The following is a 20,129-nucleotide window of genomic DNA, read 5'->3' as shown; positions in this document are numbered from 1 at the left end:
GTGGAATCCCATTCATTGTTTATTGTTGCCTCTGTGTTGAAAGCCAATATAAACTCAATGTACTTTGTGTTGGGAGATTCTACCGAGAGGGTGTTCATTAAAATGTTTCTCTTGACTTTTAGATCAACCAGCTTCAGCCACTGAGTGACACCGTTCAAAGGTCACAACAGTAGCTGATCAGTTAAATTTCTTCAGCAGTATTTGAAGCTCAATACCACGAGGTTACGTTTTTATTTTCCAAAAAGGATATTTGATTCATTTGAGGGAGAGCAGGAACATTGGAGAGGTGAAAGACACCCAGGGAGATGGATTTGACTAAATAATGAAGGTAGTTTTGCCTAACAGCTGTGTGTTGTGGGGATTCTCTGAAACAGATGTCTACCGATTCAACCATTCAGCATTAAATTAGATTCACACAGATTGTGGTACGGGTTTGCTGCCCAAACACTTGTCCAGAGGCACTGGTGCAACATTCCAGCTGAGGCAGCAGCAGCCTCGCAGACAGTGTGTGTGAGATGCAGCGAGCCAGGTGCGGAGAGTGCAGGCTCCCCCCCCCCCCCCCCCCCCCCCCCCCCCGACGGACGTTTCGCTTCCCGCCGGAACGGCCCCTGTACCCTGGCTGCCCACAGTTACCCCCCTCACCTCACACCCACTTCCCGTCCCTCATCCCCTCCTCTCCCCTCTACTACACAGTAGGGTGACCAAGAACTATGCTCCCCCCCCCCCTCACCACACTTTCACAACTCTGCTTGCTACCCAGCCGTGTGGTTCCTGTCACGGAGTGACGACAACTGCTTTCCCCCCCCCCCCACACCCTCGCCAATCTCCCCCTCCCTCCATCCTCAAAACAATGACCAGAACTGCCTCTTCCTCTCCCCCTCAACACTCTCCCCTTCCCCTCCACTCACGGTGACCACAACTGCTCGCCATAAGCAGATAGCTCAGAGAAAGCAGGACAGAGGCAGGGAGGGAGCAACAGATGGATACGGATAAGATGCAGTGTCTGTCGAGCAGAGTCCCTCCAGCATGTTGTCCCAGCAAAGAATGAAAAACTTGAACTAGACAACTAGGCACAACTGTCTCAACATTTAAGAAACAGACGGGTACATGGATAGGACAAGTTTGGAGGGATATGGACCAAATGCAGGCAGATGGGACGTGTAGCTCGGACATGTTGGCCGGTGTGGGTAAGTTGGGCCAAAGGGCCTGTTTCCACACTATCACTAGAGATGTTACAACATTTTGAGATTAAAAAAATCAAGTCTGTAATTCATCCCATCAGATAAAGCATAAAAATAAGTTTAATTTGACACCTAATTCACTTTCATATCTTCAGTATTAAAAAAGATATGGCCATTTTCATACTCGGAAATTAGCATCTTGTTTCCTATTGCTTTTCCATTGACTTAACACAACAGCTATGATCGAGGAGAGTCAAAAGCCCATAACTTTCTTGAAAATTAAGAGAACAGAAATAAATTTTCAGTTATTATGGATTGAAGCATTCTGAAACAATTATGAAACAATTTTATTTAGATGACTTGAAATTAAAGCATATAATTAGTTAGTTACCTAATTGTAGCTAATTACAAAATTCAATTACTGGATCAAAACATCTATCAATTTCTTAAAATAGATTAACATTTTTAAATAGCCAAAGTGTCCAAATAACATTCACACAAGAATTCACAATATAACATAATTTTTAAATCTCATTGTCATGGATTTAGAGGCCAAATGGAAGGAATTAAATGTTTAATACCTGTAAATTAATGGCTATTTAAATCATCTTGCGAGTGGATTTTTCTGGAACGCAATCATTTGGAACGTTACGGTTGCGATGAATTTAAACCCCATATTGGCAGGAAAAATACTGCCGGTTCGTATGGGGGAAAAAATCACCGTTTCGCAATGTAAAATGTGAATTAAAGGCATCTTAAGGAGCTCTTTTATGCATAAAATAAACAGCTTTCCTTTACCTGTCCCATACCTGAAATCCGTCCCCGTTGTCGGCGTTGACGGCTTTAGAAGCTGATTTAAAAATTACTCCAGCGCTGAACTTGTGGGGCGATTTAAAAAATATATACAGAACGGCCGTCGGAACAATTCTTCAGCAAAAGCTTGCACTCCAACAAAATATAAACCAGGACAAGATAGGAAAAAAATGCGTTTTAACCCTGCCCCTCCTCTCAAAGGCGCCAAAATCGCGCGCACGGCCAGTGGCAGAACTGCAGCGCCACTGAAGGTAAGTATTGCAACATACCTACTATCACGATGACTTAGCGCACATAACCTGTGGGGTAAGACAGCCAAGGCTGGGCTTGGTGTAAGTTGTGGAATGCAATGGTGTGGATAGCATCTCAGGCAAATAGCTATTTCACAGTTTTGGATTTGCCAGAATTCCAGAATCTGCAATTTTTTTGCTTTACTCCATCCTGATTTGCAATCATTTAATGATGGTTCGCAGAATTATCCTGACCTGAAACCTTACCCATCCTTTTTCTCCAGAGATGCTTCGTGACCTGAGTTACTCCAATATTTTGTGTCTATCTCTGGTATAAACCAGCATCTGCAGTTACTTGTTTCTACTAATGATGGTTACGTTTTTTTATTCTCTTCATGTCCGATTTAATTTGTTTCAACTTCCTTCCAGAGTCACCCTCTGTTTAAGTGCAGTGAAGAGATGGTGATGGATTGGTTGAAGACCTGTGGTGTAAATGTGGTAGAAGTGAATCAGTTGTGTCTTTACTGTCCCTCTGAATGTATGTTTTGGAGGGTGGCTGGTGGTGCCAAGAGGTTGTGGGTGTCTGTTTATTTGTGGTCATTATTTTAGTTTAGTGATACAGATTAGAAACAGCCCTTTTGGCCCAACGTGTCCACGCTGACCATCTATCACCCGTTCACACTGGTTCTGAGGATGGTGAAGACATGATAAGGGTGGGGGTTTGGGTCAGATGAGGGCAGGGGAATGTACAGAGGTAGAGGCAAGGTGCTGTGAATGATGGTGAGGGTTCAGTGAAGAGAGGGGGGCATGAGTAGTGTATGGGTGTGAGGTGGTTGGAGTAACCTGGTGAAAAGAAGGGGATGGGGAAGACCCAGTGGAATCATTACTGTACAATGATTAGTGTGCCGGACCCAGTGGCCAGAGGATGAAATAGCGGCACATTTAGATAGCAGTAACAGGATCGGTTCTTGTCAGCATGGATTTACAAAGGGGAAATCATGCTTAACTAATCTTCTGTCATTTTTTGAGGATGAAACTAGGAAAATGGACACGGGAGAGCCAGTGGATGTGGTGTACCTAGACTTTCAGAAAGCATTTGATAAGGTCCCACATAGGAGAAAAGTGAGCAAAATTAGAGCACATGGTATTGGGGGTAGGGTACTGACATGGATAGAAAATTGGTTGGCAGACAGGAAACAAAGACAGGATACACGGTTCCCTTTCAGAATGGCAGGCAGTGACTAGTGGGTACCGCAAGGCTCGGTGCTGGGACCGCACCTATTTACAGTATAGGTTAATGATTTAGATGAAGGGTTTAAAAGTAACACTAGCAAATTTGCAGATGACACAAAGCTGGGTGGCCATGAACGTATTGAATGGCGGCGCTGGCTTGACGGGCCGAATGGCCTACTCCTGCACCTATTGTCTATCTCTAAACTAAACATATAAATGTGCCATGATTTTTTGAGACATTTTAAAATGTCTTAAATTTCCATTAGTGTTTCCTTATAGATTGACTTTGTCAACTTAGTGTAGTGCTCTGTTTTACTTCATAGTCTGTGTGTCTCGAATAAGTATTGTTGTTTGTCCATGACAACTCTGTTCAATCAATCAATCAATCAACCTTTATTGTCATCTTGCAAGCAACAGTTGTACAGTGCAAAATGAAAAGACGTTTCCCAGGGAATACCGGAGCATCGCACATGAAATTTAAAACATTTCACACATAATAACACTAAAAACAATCCAGTCCCTGATGCAACAGTATAAATAGTTAAAAGCAGGTAAAACAACAACGTTAAAATACAGTAAAACAAATCATAAAAATGTCCGGGACAGCTGATTTGAGTGGCCAGTGCCAGTTATTAAAGTGGCCAGTGCCAGTTATTAAAGTGTCCGTGCCAAGCCGCAGAATCAGGTGACTGTGAGTACAGAGTGACTGTTTAGCAGCCTCACAGCCTGTGGCAGGAAGCTGTTTAGCAGTCTTGTACTCCGGGCTTTGATGCTGCGATATCTCTTGCCTGATGGCAGGAGATCCAGGTTTATGTGGAGGGGGTGCAGTTTGTCCTTAGCAATTCTCTGAGCTTTTTTCAGACAGCGGCTCTGGAACAGTTCTTGTACCGAGGGTAGGGAGACGCCAATGATCCTCTCTGCTCCCCTCACTACCCTCTGCAGAGCCTTCCTGTCCGAGCAGTTGCAGGTGGAGTACCACGTATTTATGCAGCACGTGAGTACAGACTCCACCGTACCCCTGTAGAAAGTCCTGAGGATGTTGGTGGGGAGTGAGGCCTGTTTTAGTTTCCTCAGGAAGTGCAGTCACTGAATGGCCCGTTTGACGGTCCCAGTGGTGTTCCTGGACCAGGTGAGGCTGTCTGTAATTTGCACACCGAGGAACTTTATGCTCTCCACTCCCTCCACTGTGGTGCCACTGATGTTGAGGGGTGTATGCTTTGGCTGCGCCCTCCTGAAGTCGACAACCATCTCCTTTGTTTTGTCGACATTTAATTCTAGATTATTTTTGCCGCACCAGTCCACTAGTTGTTTTACTTCCTCCCTGTACATTGATTCGTCATCTCCGTTGATGAGTCCCACCACTGTTGTGTCATCCGCGAATTTTATGATCATATTGTCCCTGAATCTGGCAGCACAGTCATGTGTGAGCAATGTGAACAACAGCAGGTTGAGCACACAGCCTTGAGGGGAGCCGGTGCTCAGCGTGATCGAGCCTGAAGTGTTCTTGCCAACACGGACTGACTGTGGTCTCTCTGTCAGAGAGTCCAAGATCCAGTGACACAGGGTGGTGTTGAGGCCCAGCAGGGTTAGTTTCTCCACAAGTCTCTGTGGGATGATGGTGTTAAACGCTGAGCTGAAGTCAATGTACAGGATTCTGGCATATGTGTTTTTGTTTTCCAGATGCGTGAGTACTGTGTGCAGCATGGTAGAGATGGCATCCTCTGTTGAACGGTTGGGGCGATAGGCAAACTGGAGGGGGTCTAACGATGAGGGGAGGCTGGCAGTAATGTGGGGTTTCACCAGGCCAAAACACTTCATTATTATTGGGGTCAGAGCGACAGGGCGGTAGTCATTTAGGCAGGCAACAACCCTTATCTGCTGGTTTGATGATAATTTCTCTGTTGTCTTTCACCTCTCTTAGGATTTGGGTATTGCAAGCCAAGTTTACAGCTGAGGAGGAGAGCCAACATCTGGCTGATGGAGGGAAAAGACAAGGCCAGGTGAGCAAAATTTTGTGAAAGTTGTTGTTTAATAGGAGCGGCACACTGGCGCAGCGGTAGTTGCTGCCTCACAGAGCCAGAGACCCGGGTTTGATCCTGACTGCGGGTGCTTGTTTGTACTGAGTTTGTATTTTCTCCCATGACCTGCGTGGGTTTTCTCCGAGATCTCCGGTTTCTTCCCACACTCCAAAGACGTACAGTTTGTAAGTTAATTGGCTTGGTGTATGTGCAAATTGTCCCTGGTGTGTGTACGATAGCGTTAATGTGGGGGTGATCGCTGGTCGGCGCTGACTCTGTGGGCCGAAGGGCCTGTTTCCGCGTTGTATCTCTAAACATAAAAACTAGGTGCAGGAATTGGCCATTTGAGCCAGCACTTTCATTCAATATGATCAGTGCTGATCATCCAAAATCAGTACCCCATCTTGCTTTCTCCCCTTATCCCTTGATTCCATTAGCCCTAAGAGCTATATATAACTCTTGAATACATCCAGAGAATTGGCCTCCACTGCCTTCTGTGACGGGGAATTCCAAAGATTCACAACTCTGGGTGAAAAACCTTTTCCTCATCAGTCTTAAATGGCATACCCCTTATTCTTAAACTGTGACCCCTGGATCTGGACTCCCGCAACATCAGGAACATTTTTCCTGCATCCAGCCTATCCAATCCCATAAGAATTTTATATTCTATAAGATTGCCTCTCATCCTTCTCAAGCTGTTTGAGCGCCTGATCCTCAACAGGCTTGCCGCAGTCGCTGAACCAGCCATCATCCCTCAACAAGCTGGATTCCGACCTGGCAAATCCACAACAAGTCAACTACTGAATCTCACACAACACATTGAAGACGGGTTCCAGAAAGGACTGGTGACAGGAGCCGTCTTTGTTGATCTGTCTGCCGCGTATGACACTGTGAACCACCGCCTCCTCCTAAAAAGATCTTGGAGAATACCAAAGATCTGGCACTCACGGACCTCATCGGAGCCCTCCTGAAAGATAGGCGCTTCTATGTTGTCCTTAACAACAAGCAAAGTCGCTGGCGACGACAACGGAATGGCTTGCCTCAAGGTAGTGTGCTGGCTCCACTACTATATAACATCTACATCAATGACCAGCCAATGGACCAGAACACTGAGCGGTTCATCTACGCCGACGACCTCTGTGTAACATCCCAAGAGAGTACGTTTGAAGCTGTAGAAGCGAATCTCACCTCAGCCCTAGATGAGCTACACCTCTACTACGAGCGCAACCACCTACACGCAAACCCTGCGAAGACCCAAGCCTGCTCGTTCCATCTCAGGAACCGGGAAGCAAACAGACCCCTTAACATCACATGGTCTGGAACACCTCTTGAGCACTGCACCAACCCTGCCTACCTCAGTGTAACACTGGATCGCACTCTCTCCTATAAGGAACACGTCAAAAACACCAAACTGAAAGTTAACTCCCGAAATAACATCCTCCAGAAGCTGACCAACTCCAAATGGGGAGCCACAGCACACACATTAAGATCTACTGCTCTGGCCCTGTGCTACTCCTCTGCGGAATATGCGTGTCCTGTTTGGGAGAGATCATCCCATGCCAAGAAACTGGACCCAGCGTTGCATAACACCTGCCGCTCAATCACTGGCTGCTTGAAGCCCACCAACATAAACAACCTGCACCTCCTCGCTGGCATTGCCCCTGCTGATGTGAGACGGGAAGTCGCCAGCCGAGTAGAGATGACTAAGGCCACCAGTGATGAACGCCACCTCCTCTACGGACGTGTACCCCCGGCCCAACGGCTGAAGTCCAGGAGAAGCTTTCTCAGCCATGTCCAGCCCCTAATAGCATCACGGGAAGAAACCAGACTCCAACTATGGACAAAAAGGCTTGAGGACGACCCCCCTCCTACTGACATGGGTATCCCTCCTTCTGAAGCCCTCCCTCCGGGCTCAGAAGCACCATGGGTCCAGTGGAAGACGCTCAACCGCCTGAGAACAGGAACAGGGCGATCAAAAGCTGCCATGGCCAGATGGGGCTATGAAACTGACCAAACCACCTGTGAATGTGGAGAAGAGGACCATATAATGCAGCACTGCCTTGTCTGCCCCCTACTACCCAACCAGTGCAGCCCAAAGGATCTTGCAGTGTTCAATAAAAACGCAAAGGACTGTGTAAAGGAATGGGAATGGTCATATAACCAACCAGCTTCAAGGACACGAAAAGAAGAAGATCCTTCTCAAGGGCCGGTCTCACTTGGCTGTCATTTGCATCTCATTTACGAGTCATATGTAAAATAGGTCGACGCGTAAATCACTCGTCTCACAAGTAATCGTGCGTCAGCGCATCCGTCTGGTGCGCGTGACGTCATTAGAATACAGGTGCACAACCTTTTATCCGAAGATCCAAATAACGAAAACCTCCGAATAGCGGACATTTTTTCGGTCCTTGAAGAAAGGTCCTTGAAAACGTTCACCGAGGGCGGCCCGCAGAGGTGACAGCGGAACCTCCGGTCGGTCCTCGAAAAAGGGGAACTAAATCCCCATTCATAAAAGAGAAGGTGAGGGTATATTGCGCGGGATGGTTAATAATTGACAATATGCTGCTGCCTGCCCGCTGAGTTAAAAAGTTCCCACGGTAGACTCACGATACACAGTGTATCGTGAGTCTTGCGTGGGAACTTTTTAACTCAGCGGGCAGGCAGCAGCAGATTGTCGCTCCCTTCAAATTCACCCCACCTACACCCCTCTGCTTCCCGGCCATGTGTGTGATCCCTTCCCTCCCCTCTCCAGCTCCCCGCCCATTGCACCGGCGCGGGGGATTTGCACTGTCTTCACGTCGGCGATGCCAGTCACTGGAGACGTCAGGACCAACGGGACACCGACCCCCAGGCCCACTGCAAGCACGGAGATCCCAGAGACCCACAGCCAGCAGCCGCCCAGCCCCGTTCCAACTCCAGAGGAAAACTGCAAACTGGCCGGAGACATCAGGACCACCAGAAACCGCTCCCCGATGGGCCGCTACGGCGACAAGTGGCAGTTCGCCCACAGCCCGAGCTGTGCCCCCTCATCGGGACACCAACCCCCAGGCCCACTGCAAGCACGGAGATCCCAGATCAGCAACTCCAGCCCAGCCCCGCTCCAACTCCAGAGGAACACGCTCCCCGTATGGTCAGAAGCTGATGGTGTGCAAGGTACGTCTTGTTCTTGGGGTCGCGCAGCTCGGGCTGTGGGCGAACTGCCACTTGTCGCCGTAGCGGCCCATCGGGGAGCGGATTCCTCTGGAGTTGGAGGGGGAGGAGGGTATTGTGCTGTTTGATCGCCCCCTACTATCCCAGGGACAGGGAGACAGGACGTTCACCGAGGGCGGCCCGCAGAGGTGACAGCGGAACCTCCGGTCGGTATTCGAAGAAAGGGGAACTAAATCCCCATTCATAAAAGAGAAGGTGGGGGTACATTGCGCGGGAGAGTAGGAATCCCAAGACAAAGTTGAGTGAGCGTTCACCGAGGGTGACCCGCAGAGGTGACAGCGGAACCTCCGGTCGGTCCTGGAAGAAAGGGGAACTAAATCCCCTTCATAAAAGAGAAGTGGAGGGTATATTGCCCGGGAGGGTATATCGCCTACCTGGAAGAAACCGGACATTTTTTCCAGGATGTCGTCTGCACACCAAAGCTCACCAAAGCTCACGTTTGGCGCCAAACGCACGTCGCCTCTGCTGCACACGGATATAAGAGTGTGAAAATGTCGCCTTTGGCCGCCTAAGGGTGACATGAGTGCGAGAGGTGATTCAATGCTGCGGTCACATTTACAAATTCAGGAATTCATTCAACACACTGCATTTCATACAGACATTTATTCTGCAAGAAAAAACTACATTGAAGACTCAGACTCGCGACCGAGGAACTGCCGGGATCAAGGCGCAAACTCGCGACCTTGCGGATATGAGCCGAGCACTCTACCACTGGGCCAGCCATTAAAATCTACGCTAAAAAATTCCATTCCGAAGGCCGACAAATTCAGAATTACGAAAAGTGTCTGGTCCCAAGGCTTTCGGATTAAAGGTTGTGCACCTGTACCCTCCTTCCCTATTCTGCATCATGATCATCATGGAAGAACTACAGATTTTATTGCTACAGCAACAACAGAGACGTCTGTTAGCAGCAGCCCTCATACTTAAAGATCAGCCAGGCAGGAGTACAACAAGAAAGGCTAGCAAGAAACCCAGGGAGAGGTATGTGTGGACCAGGTACATGCCATGAGTGATTACTCAGGATAGGCAGTCAGTCGGCTTTTTTTTTTAAATCGTAAACCGCGCATGTGCAGATTGGTCTCTCGTAAAAATTAAAATAAAAACAGTAACAATTAATTTTGCCCAAGGCTTCCAAGTCTCCTTCATTCTGAATTACTGAATGGGTGGGGGGTGAAGGGTGACGGCAGGTGGAGAGATGGTGGGAAAAACGGGACCACACAAGTTGAATCAGTTGTCATCTTATTAATGACAATACTTGTTCAAGGGACCAATTGGGGGGAGAGTTCCTTTCACAGCGTGGGGAGAGTTCCTTTCACAGCGTGTGGAGAGTCTGGCCAGGGGTAAAGTTGCGGGGATGGCAGGAGTGTTAAGAAGGAAGGGGTCGGGGATCATGCCAGTAACTCACCGCTGCCGCAGCGCTCCGGGCACGGAGCCATCGCATTGTGGCCGGGGAGGGGAGCAGCTCGGGTGGCTGCGAGCGGCCGCCGGGACCCGACAGCAGAACTGGCCGCCACTTCAGCGCCTTCTGCCGGACCGCTCACGTCTGGCAGTTCTCTCTGTCTGAACACCTCTCACCTGCCACTCGCCGACTTCGCTCATGTCAGCCGCTTCCCGCAAATTCTTACATTCCGACTGCCGTGTAACCTCAATTGGTCCCTTGATCGTGCTGTCGGAATTTAAGGATTTGCGGGAAGCAGCTGACATGAGTGAGGCCGGTTGCGGCAGGAGAGAGGTTTTCAGGCAGTGAGAACTGCCAGAGGTGAGCGGGGGCTGGCAGAAGGGGCTGAGGTGGCGGCCGGTTCCACTATCCGCTCCCGGCAGCCGCTCGCAGCCACCAGAGCTACTCCTCTCCTTGGCCACAATGCGGTGACTCCGTGCCCGGAGTGTCGCAAGTGGGTTACTGGCATGATCCCCGACCCCCTCTTTCTCAACACTCCTGCCCTCCCCGCAACTTTACCCCTGGCCACACTCCCCATAAGCTGTGAAAGGAACTCTTTCCCCCCCCACCCCACCTCGGGAAATACGGTATTTAAAAACATATAGCACCAAGAAATGTTCTTACCACATTATCGGTACACGAACTCCATACTTCTCTCTTGGTTTCCTAAGATACTCTTAAGATAATGGCAATTTATATTTGAAAAATCCGCCAAGAAACTTGCTCTGCGCATGCGCAGTAGGCTGCTGCGCATGCGTATTACTGCAAAGGCAGAATTTCAGCTGCCTACAGCCCCGCTTGTCATTGACGACTTGAAGTGCCGACAGCACGTGGGCTGCACAGACCTTCGCGTGTTACAAGTATTGCGGATTAAAGGCACGGAGAATTATGCCTACCTAAGAGATCGATCTCTTAGATAGGCATAATCCTCTCATGCCTTTACTATTTATATTTAATAATTACCATTTTATAATTTTAGTCAGGGTAGGTAGTGTCTACCTTACCGACCCTGATGGCACAACGAGGTTAGAGGTTACATGACGCGTAAAAGGCGATCGACTGCATATGGGCGGCGCACGGCGTTGCATGTTTAAGGACGTTGACGCACGGTGATGTGACCATGTGTCACCACGCTATATGCGTGCGACGCTAATGCATCAGCGTGCGTAGCCAATGCGTCAGTGTGCGTACGCGATACGTCACGGAGGTGGCACGCGGGGATTTCGTTACACTACCGTGATCCACCGCATGCGATTCTACTCCTTACCATGCGCAATGCATGCGTCACCCAAGCGCACCCCTTGCGTCACGATGCGTCGACCGATTTTACATATGATGCGTAAATGAGGCGCAAATGACGGCCAAGTGGGATAGCCCCTTAAATTCCAGTGAATATAAGCCAGGATAGCATTGGTGTGGGGGGGTGTCGATGGTCGGCTCAGACTCGGTGGGCCGAAGGGTCTGTTTCCATGCTGTATCTCTAAACTAATCTAAACAGGATGGCTAGTGGTCAGTTTACAAGTTGCTCTGAGAAGCCTCTCGCTTTACACATCCACAATAATTCATTGTAAGTTGATATTCATTGGTTGGCTTGCATTTCGCTATGAGCTGGAAGTGTTAGACTTTCAAAATGTTGATAGAAATAAAGTCTTTAGAAAGAGAGAGAAAATAATCCAGTCACAAAGTACACTAAAAGCAACAATTGGTGTGCTTGCCAGCTTTTGTAGCTGAAGTATGAGGTGCAGCCATTCACACCTGTATTTGTAAGATGCAGGCTCTGTCTGCACAGGGCCTCAGATAGTTCATTCACTTTGCACTCAATTTGTACTATTCTCTGACTTTTACGGTTGATGCTGTTATCAGACGACACAATGGACTGCCAAGTTAAAGGTGCAATCCCATTCTCCCAACCTATCTCATTGTAACTGATACAAATGAGTGTTGAATATTAGGGTTGTGTGTGCGCAATGGAGTTAAAAATGGGTTTTATTTTATCGATTCCAGCAATTGATATTTTGAATGAAAAGGGGGAGGTACAGCTTGCATTTCAAACCACAAATGCAACTGAAACTTCCAGGAATGAGAAACGTATAATAAACAAATCTTCAGAAAACTGTTCAAAATCACAATTACCGGCTCTGCGAATGAAGTCGCCACAATCGGGGTGATGTTGGTCGGTCGGAAGAGAGAGAGGCGCTGCACGTGAACCACAGCGAGCACCACACCGCTGAGGTATGACTGACTGACTCTGACGGGGGCAGGGGTGAATTTAGTGCCTTCACATGAGCAGCTCCAGGGAGTGATTGCTTCTTCAATGTGGACCTGCCCCCCGACAAAACTCTTGCCCACACGCTTTATGACCGGGGAAGGGGGGGGGGGGGCGGGGGGTCCGCCGCATTGCACTGTTGGCTGTGTATTGATAAGTCATCTGTCTGTCTGCGGGGGTGGGATGACTGGCTCTGGAGGGTGGGTGGACTTGCGCCTGGAGGGGTCGGGGGGTAGGTGAGTGGCACCAGCCTTCGTGGATTTGTCACGAGCCAAGTTTACGGTTGAGGAGGAGAGGCAGCAAGCGGCTGGTTGGCTGGTGGAGAGTATTAGAAATATTTTCCCCATTACACCAGCAAAATTTATAAAGATTTAACCTGAATGTTTATGCTCAAATAAATCAAAGAGTCAGAAAATCTCTGCAATAGCTGGTGAGAGAAAGACCCAAGCAAATGCCGGTGCTATTTCTGACTGATAATACAGATAATTCACTCATATCTTTACACTCATAAACAGCCGTAAAACACATGGTTAGTAATTTTCCATTACATGAATGAAGGCTAGGGAGGCAGGGAGTTTATAGGGAGGAGACCACCTGCCAAATTAAAAAATAAGACCTTGTTGTTTGGAAACACATATACAGAATTATAGCATTATCATGGAATGTCATAAGGATGAGAACAGTTCTTATCTATGTTCTCTCAGCTACTGCAAGGCCGATTTGTGATCCATTCTGCCGGATTACTGCAAAAGTTTGTTTATACTACATGCTAACATCTTTAAAGCATTAATTAAAGGTACAGTCCCGATGGGGCAGTGTTATTTGGAATGAAGGTGCAACACGATGGCCCAAACATGACACACACGCTTCCTGTATTTGCTAATAACATATCTAAGGCCATCTGATTTTGCCTGGCCATTAAGCTAGTTCGATCCAATTGTTCGGCCATGCCTTTGATGGTATCTCTTGTATAGTTAATGAACCGCTGCTGATTGTAGTACAGATAGTTGATCCAGTCTACATTCTTATTAGTGGTTGACCACCAGAAAAAGACTGACTCGAATCCAGCGGCTATCTGATTTCGGGCCTTGAACTCATCTGGGACCCCTCTAGGGACTCCGATTTTGTCAATCTAGATGTGCGCGTCAAATGAACCTTTAATTAATTCCCGCTTATTCCTCTTCCCTGATCCCATCTCTCCCAGGTCCTTTCTTCCTTCGCCCCTCCTTAGGGTTATAACCATATAACCATATAACAATTACAGCACGGAAACAGGCCATCTCGACCCCTCTAGTCCGTGCCGAACACATAATCTCCCCTAGTCCCATATACCTGCGCTCAGACCATAAATACCTGCGCTCAGACCATACTAGGGTGAAGGGCATTATCAGCTGGGTCATTGCGCACGTCCCCTTCCAGTTCTGGGGTAGCTTTGTTCTTAATATTCTACCTCTACAGTACCACCATACATCTGCCCTCCCAACTTTCTGTTGAGTCAGAAGGTTGAAGTCTAATCCCAGCAGGGGACTTGGGCCCGTAGCTGGTTTGACTTCAGACATTTTTACTGTAGCTACACAGTTCCCCAAGTTGCCCAAGAACTTTCCTTCCTCACTCCACCTAGAGAAGCAATTAAATCCCCCCTCCCCCCCCCCCCCCCCCCCCCCCCCCCCCCCCCCCCCCCTTGGGATGGTGAATGGTGGTGGGACCATGTCCTTTACTACTGCCGGGAACAGATAATGTAGGTCTGAGCAGCTTTTATTCTTTGGTGCTTCCTTTACCGTGAACAGGGATAGCATGCATGTGACCCCTTCTGGTGAGTTATTAAAATTCAGGGGAAATGTGGTGGGAATGAGTTGTGGTTTGGCTGAAGCACAGGCATAACAATCCGTTCGCCCCAAAGTCTTAGCCGTATATCGCATCCACTCCAGCCAAGCATTTCGTCTGCATACCCAGTTTCTATTTCTAGGGATTTTTTCAGGTCTTTTACAGAGATTATTTTGATCGCCTGCTCTTCTGGTTTTACGATCGCCGATGCGGGGTCTGGCTCTAGGGTGGCTTTAGGTTCGGTCCGGTCTCCCACCTCTAGTCTGAACTGACTGCACCTATCTTTGGCCAGCGCCATATCAACGCATATGTAATAATTCCCCCGATCCTTTTTACTTATTTGTTTTATTGTTATGAATATTTGCCAACCGGGGTGATGGTGTGGGGTAGGGGGTTTAATCAGTGACCACCTTTTCCCTTGTTCTGCATTCCTATCTTTATAACCCCCGTATTCTAAGTGTTGGAACACATAGGCTCATCCTGTGCAAGGGGCTCGACACACGTATGTCCCATCTGTGGCGGCTCCCCGGTCTGCACACTATCAGTAATGACACAATTACAGCTGCCATTCGTGGGTGCAATCTGGAGGGAAGATTTCTCAGGGATCAATCGTTACTGAACCTATACAGGCCGTCAGCCGTCGTTGAATCCCTGCTACTTCTCCCTTTGTTCCAAGGGGGCTTTTACCCTTTTGCAGTGTGTTACATGTACCCACGTTGGTCTTTCGGCGATCCTTACTGCGGTGGGAGTGGTGAGTAGCACTTGGTATGGCCCGTTCCACCGAGGGCTTGACCACTTTTTCCTCTTGATGATCTTGACGAATACCCAGTCTCCTGGTTCCAACTTTTTCGAGAGGTCCTCCTCTGTTGGTTCAGTGCATGTTATTCCCTTTAACATACGAGATTTGGTTTTTAACATACTTTTCATGTAACTTGCCAACGTCTCATCCTCAGCTACAGTTTCTGAGAACCTCTGTAGGATGAGATACTGAAAGGGTTTTCCATACAGTATTTCATATGGGGATATTACCCTTACGCTTGGCAGCATTTGCATATTTAGCACTACCAGTGGAAGGCAATCTATCCATGTGAATCCAGTCTCAGCCATTGCCTTTCTTAATTTGCTTTTTATAGTCCCATTGGTCCTTTCCACCAGCCCTGCCGATTGGGGATGGTAGGAACAATGGTGTTTTACTTGTATGTTTAGGGTTTGTGTTAAGTTCTCTATTATTTCATTCACAAAATGGCTACCATTATCACTATAGATCCTTTCTGGGATCCCAATCCTTGGTATGATGTCCCGAAGGAGAGCCTTTGCCACTGTCAACGCATCCGCATTGGCAGAGGGAAAAACTTCAACCCATCGGGAAAATACATCAATAATCACTAAACAGTATTTCTTTCCTTGTAAGGGGCTCAATTCAATAAAATCCATATTTAAAATTTTAAATTGGTATTTAGGTTGTGGACCATTCCCTGGTTTCTGTTTCACTCCCCCCTGTGGATTGTACCTGGCATATATCTCACATCTCACAATATCTTTTGGCATAACTGGTGAATCTCTATGTCTTGAATACTTTTTCGATTATTTGTATCATTCCTCCTGTTGAGACATGACTCATTATACACGCATACCGAAATAGAGATTTTGGGAGTATCAGGCGTCCGTCCTTGTGTCTCCACATTATGTCGTCCTGTTACCCACCTTCTGTGTTCCACTTGTGCTTTTCTGTTGGTGGCGCCGAATTTTGCATGTTTGAAAGGACTTCATGGTCCACCTCCTGTATTTCTAGTCCCATCACCTCTTCCTCTCTCTCACTCCTTGGGCTGCTTCCTTTGCCGCGGTGTCTGCTCTGCGGTTTCCATTACTAATTGGATCTTTTCCTTTAGTGTGGGCCGCACACTTGCAGATGGCTATGGCTTTTGGTAGCAGGACTGCGTCCAACAGGTGGAGAATGAGGTGTTTATGCAGGATCGGTTTACCCGTGGAGGTGACCATCCCTTTATTTCCCCATTGAGCGGCGACGACGTGTACCGTCGAGAAGGCGTAAGCGCTGTCAGTATAGATATTTATTCTCTTTCCTTTCCCCATCTTGCATGCTTCGATGAGGGCCACTAATTCGGCGGCCTACGCCGAGTAGTGGGCTGGTAATGGTTGTGCCTTCAATGTCTTGGTGTTGGTGACTACTGCGTAACCGGACTGGTTAATTCCTGTCTCATTCTTCTTGCAGGATCCATCAACATACAGGGTTAAGTCCGGGTTTCCCAGTGCCACGTCCTTCAGATCTGGTCTTGGCATCACTAATTTATCCGTCTCATCCAGGCAGTTATGTGGCTCCCCGTCTTCCTCAGTTGGCATCAGCGTGGCTGGATTTAGAGTCGTACATCGTTTGATCGTCAGGTTAGGTTGTGACAGCAGAATGGCCATGCAGGACAGATGTCGTGCTGGCGACAAGTATTATATATTTTGTTGTAATAATAGAATCGACACAGCATGGGGTACTCTTAACACCATTGGTCGATATAAAACGATTGTGGCGGAGGCTTGTACCGCCAGCGCTGCTGCTATTACTGGTTGTAGGCACGTTGATAGAGGCCGAGCAACTTGGTCCAGTTTGGTCGAGTAATATGCTATTGGTCTCAGCTTTCCTCCATGCACCTGCAAGAGGACGGATGTCATGTATCCCTTTTTACTGTCGACAGTTTGGATGAATGTTTTCTCTGAGTTTGACAGGGCTAGTACTGTGGATGATATCAGTGCTCTCTTTACCTGTTCGAAGGCTTGCTCCCCTTCCCATGTCCATGTTATCTTTTCCCTCGCCGCCATAGGTTGGTGATAGATAAGTTCTAGCAGTGGTCCGGTCATGTTGCGGTCCGGTCATGTCCGGGCGTGTTGCACGGGGAATCTTCACAAGGAATTATAACCCCTTTTTCCCTTAGTGCTTTGAATATTGGCCGTATTCCCTCAATGGCCTCTTTTCTCAGGGGGTATTGTCTTTGGTATGGTCGGTGGGACGTTCGTGGGGTCACTCGTATGGGGCTGACTCCTTTAATCAGTCCCAAATCGGATGGTCCTGTTGACCATAGTTCCATCGGAAGGGGTGCTATCAGTTCCTCCTCTTGGTCCGTGAGGATCAGAACCCATTGTCCCCCTTCCTCATCCAATTGAAATAATTTAATTGCCACACAACCAAGGTCGGTGGTATTTGGGTTGCCAGCAGCGGTACAATAATAAAGAACACAACCACAATAAAAATTTTACACAAACATCCACCACAGCATTCATCACTGTGGTGGAAGGCACAGAGCTTGGCCAGTCCTCTTCCATTTTCCCCCGTGGTCGGGACCACCACCCTCCACAGCCATTGTTGCGGGCGTCCAGATGGTAAGGGACAAAGTCAAAGTCAAGGTGAGTCCAGGATCGGCTCTTCCCAACCAGAGACCGCGGCTTCAGGCTGGTGTAGGCCGCAGGCCGGCGGTCAAAGTTTTAAAGTACCTGCCGTGCCGCAGCCGGAAGCACCGCAGTCTGCAGGGCCGGCGGTCGAAGCTCCCCTCCAGGGGAGATGATGAGTCCATGCCGCACCCGCGGTAGAAGACGGCCGCGGGCCGGCGGTGGAAGCTTCTTCTTCCCCCGGGTCCTCCACGAGGGATCCCGGGCTGTAGACGCCGCACCAGCTGGAGTTCTGCAGACCGCAGCTTCAGGCTGCCGGCTGCCGCGGGCCAGCGTAACGGAGCGCTCCCCTCCAGCGAGGTCTCACCCGCTCCGCGCCGAGAGTCCACGCTGCGCCCGCCGCTGAAGCTCCGGGCGAGTTTCCGGGAAAGTCGGCGCCGATCCTTGCTGTTAGGCCACGGGGGAGGCGACTTGAAAAAGTCGCCTCTCCATGGCAGAGGCAGCCGAAACGGTTTCCCCCTTACCCCCCCACACATAACACACAAAGAAACATTAAAAACAGACTTTTAAACATACTAAAAAAATAAAAAAAGTTGAAAAAAGACGGACACGCTGCCGACAGGCTGCTGCCAGTGCAGCGCCCCCTACCGAATCATCCCCTTCCTTCAGTTAGGTGGGCCCCTTTCATTCCCCTCGTTGTCCAATTCAGCGTGCGGGTGAATATTTTTGTATCGTCCCCTCGGAACACCTGTCTTCCTTCATCCACAGCTTTCCACTTCTGTTCTGCTTCCCCTTTTGCCACCAGCTCCCCCAAGTATCTCCATCTCCCTCCTTGTTTCTTGGAGACTGACACATGTGGCCGGGAGGGATATCCCCTGAATAACTCATAGTCCTGTTTACTCAATTTGACAGCGGCGGCTGCGTTCCCTTGTTCGTCCCAGTACAGGTAGGTCAGTGTCACATTGGAACATGGTTCTTTCATGAACTTTTTCTCATAATTTTTATCTGGCCCCATGGTATATTTAAACCACAGAGTACAATGCAATTCTCCAGGTCTATGTAAGATAGTTTCTGGAGGAGTTTTTCCCTTTACTTCTCTAATCAATTCGTCAGCTATTGCCACCGGTCCGTTCTTTGCCAGGTCTATGGTGTAATAATTGTGGGGTTCGCCTGCCCCTTGAACCATTATGTCTGCATTGCCTGGCGCTAGACGTACCGCCCTCATTCCTTGTGCCATGGGCATGACACCTATTTTCAGTCCCATCATAACATCTCTTCCCAAGAGGTTTACTGGACATGTGGCGGACACTAGTACCTGCTCTTCCCATTTGTCGTTGGACAGGGGTTCTTTGAATTGTAATGGTTCGGTCAGGTATTCTACATTGGTGTGTCCGGTGGCGGACTTGACTGTTATTGAATCTTTGGAATAGACCGTTCCCGGGGGCTCATTGTCTTTTGTGATGTCTGTCTTGCATGCTCCACCATCACACAGGAAGGTTAATTTCTTTCCACGAACATTTAAACTTATTGTTGGTTTCTCAAAATCTCGCAAGACATGCAATATACATTCCAGATCCAATACATGGAGGGTGCCTGAGTCATGATTGGATTCAGAATCTGAATCTTTGTCCTCTATTTCTACCCACCCCCCTTGGCTAACTTCCGTCAGTCATGCTTGTTCTCGGGCACGGGGTCTTGGGTCTCCCTCCTCGCCCCCTTCTGCGGGACCCCTTTTCGCCTGTGGGCAGTCTCGAGCCCAATGGTCGAGTTTCCCACATATGAAACATCCATTTGCTTTAGGGGTTCCCCCCCCCCCGCCCCATCCTCGGCCTCTACCTCGCCCCCTCGGGTTTCCCCTTTGTTGGTCGTATGCTGTGACCATATTATCGTCCATCACGTCTGCCAGATAGACATTTTTTTGTTGTTTTCTTACCTGTTTATGTTTTCCTCAGCATGGACCGCCCAATCTCTTAAATCGTTCAATGCCTTTGTATACCATCCCACCATTTAAACGATAACTGACAACCAGGTTTCCAAAATCACGCTGCCACCTTGCAAAACTGTCTCGTAGATGGGGAATGCCCTATGCGGCCCTTTTTACATCATTATTGTTCCATGGACGGTACACATATATCGTCCCACCCATGTTGGCGTCTGGATTTAGCATTGCAATCATAGGGTAAATCCCTCCCCCATCAAGACCATTTAAATTTGGTGCTATGGAACTAAGGGGGTGGCTTACTCCATCGGCTAGATTTACCACATTACCTACAAAGGGGCTGTAAGGCCTACCTGTTCGGGTGATACTCTGATTTTGCAAACCTGGTTGTTGTGGAACATTCTGCGCCCCATGGACTTGGACCATCGTTGTCGGTAGTCCTGAGGCTTCCCCTTCTCCCACTGGTGGCGAGGCCACTCCTCCTGTATATGGAGGGGGGGGGGGCACTTGCCATCCCAAGTGGTGGTGCTGGCATAGCCGCCGGTGATCGGTAGAATATTTCATTGTCTCCTTTCTGTAGATACGCC

Source organism: Amblyraja radiata, chromosome 37 (assembly GCF_010909765.2).
Source record: "Amblyraja radiata isolate CabotCenter1 chromosome 37, sAmbRad1.1.pri, whole genome shotgun sequence".
NCBI lineage: Eukaryota > Metazoa > Chordata > Chondrichthyes > Rajiformes > Rajidae > Amblyraja > Amblyraja radiata.
The sequence above is the reverse complement of the archived record's forward strand: the minus strand, read 5'-3'. Positions refer to the sequence as shown.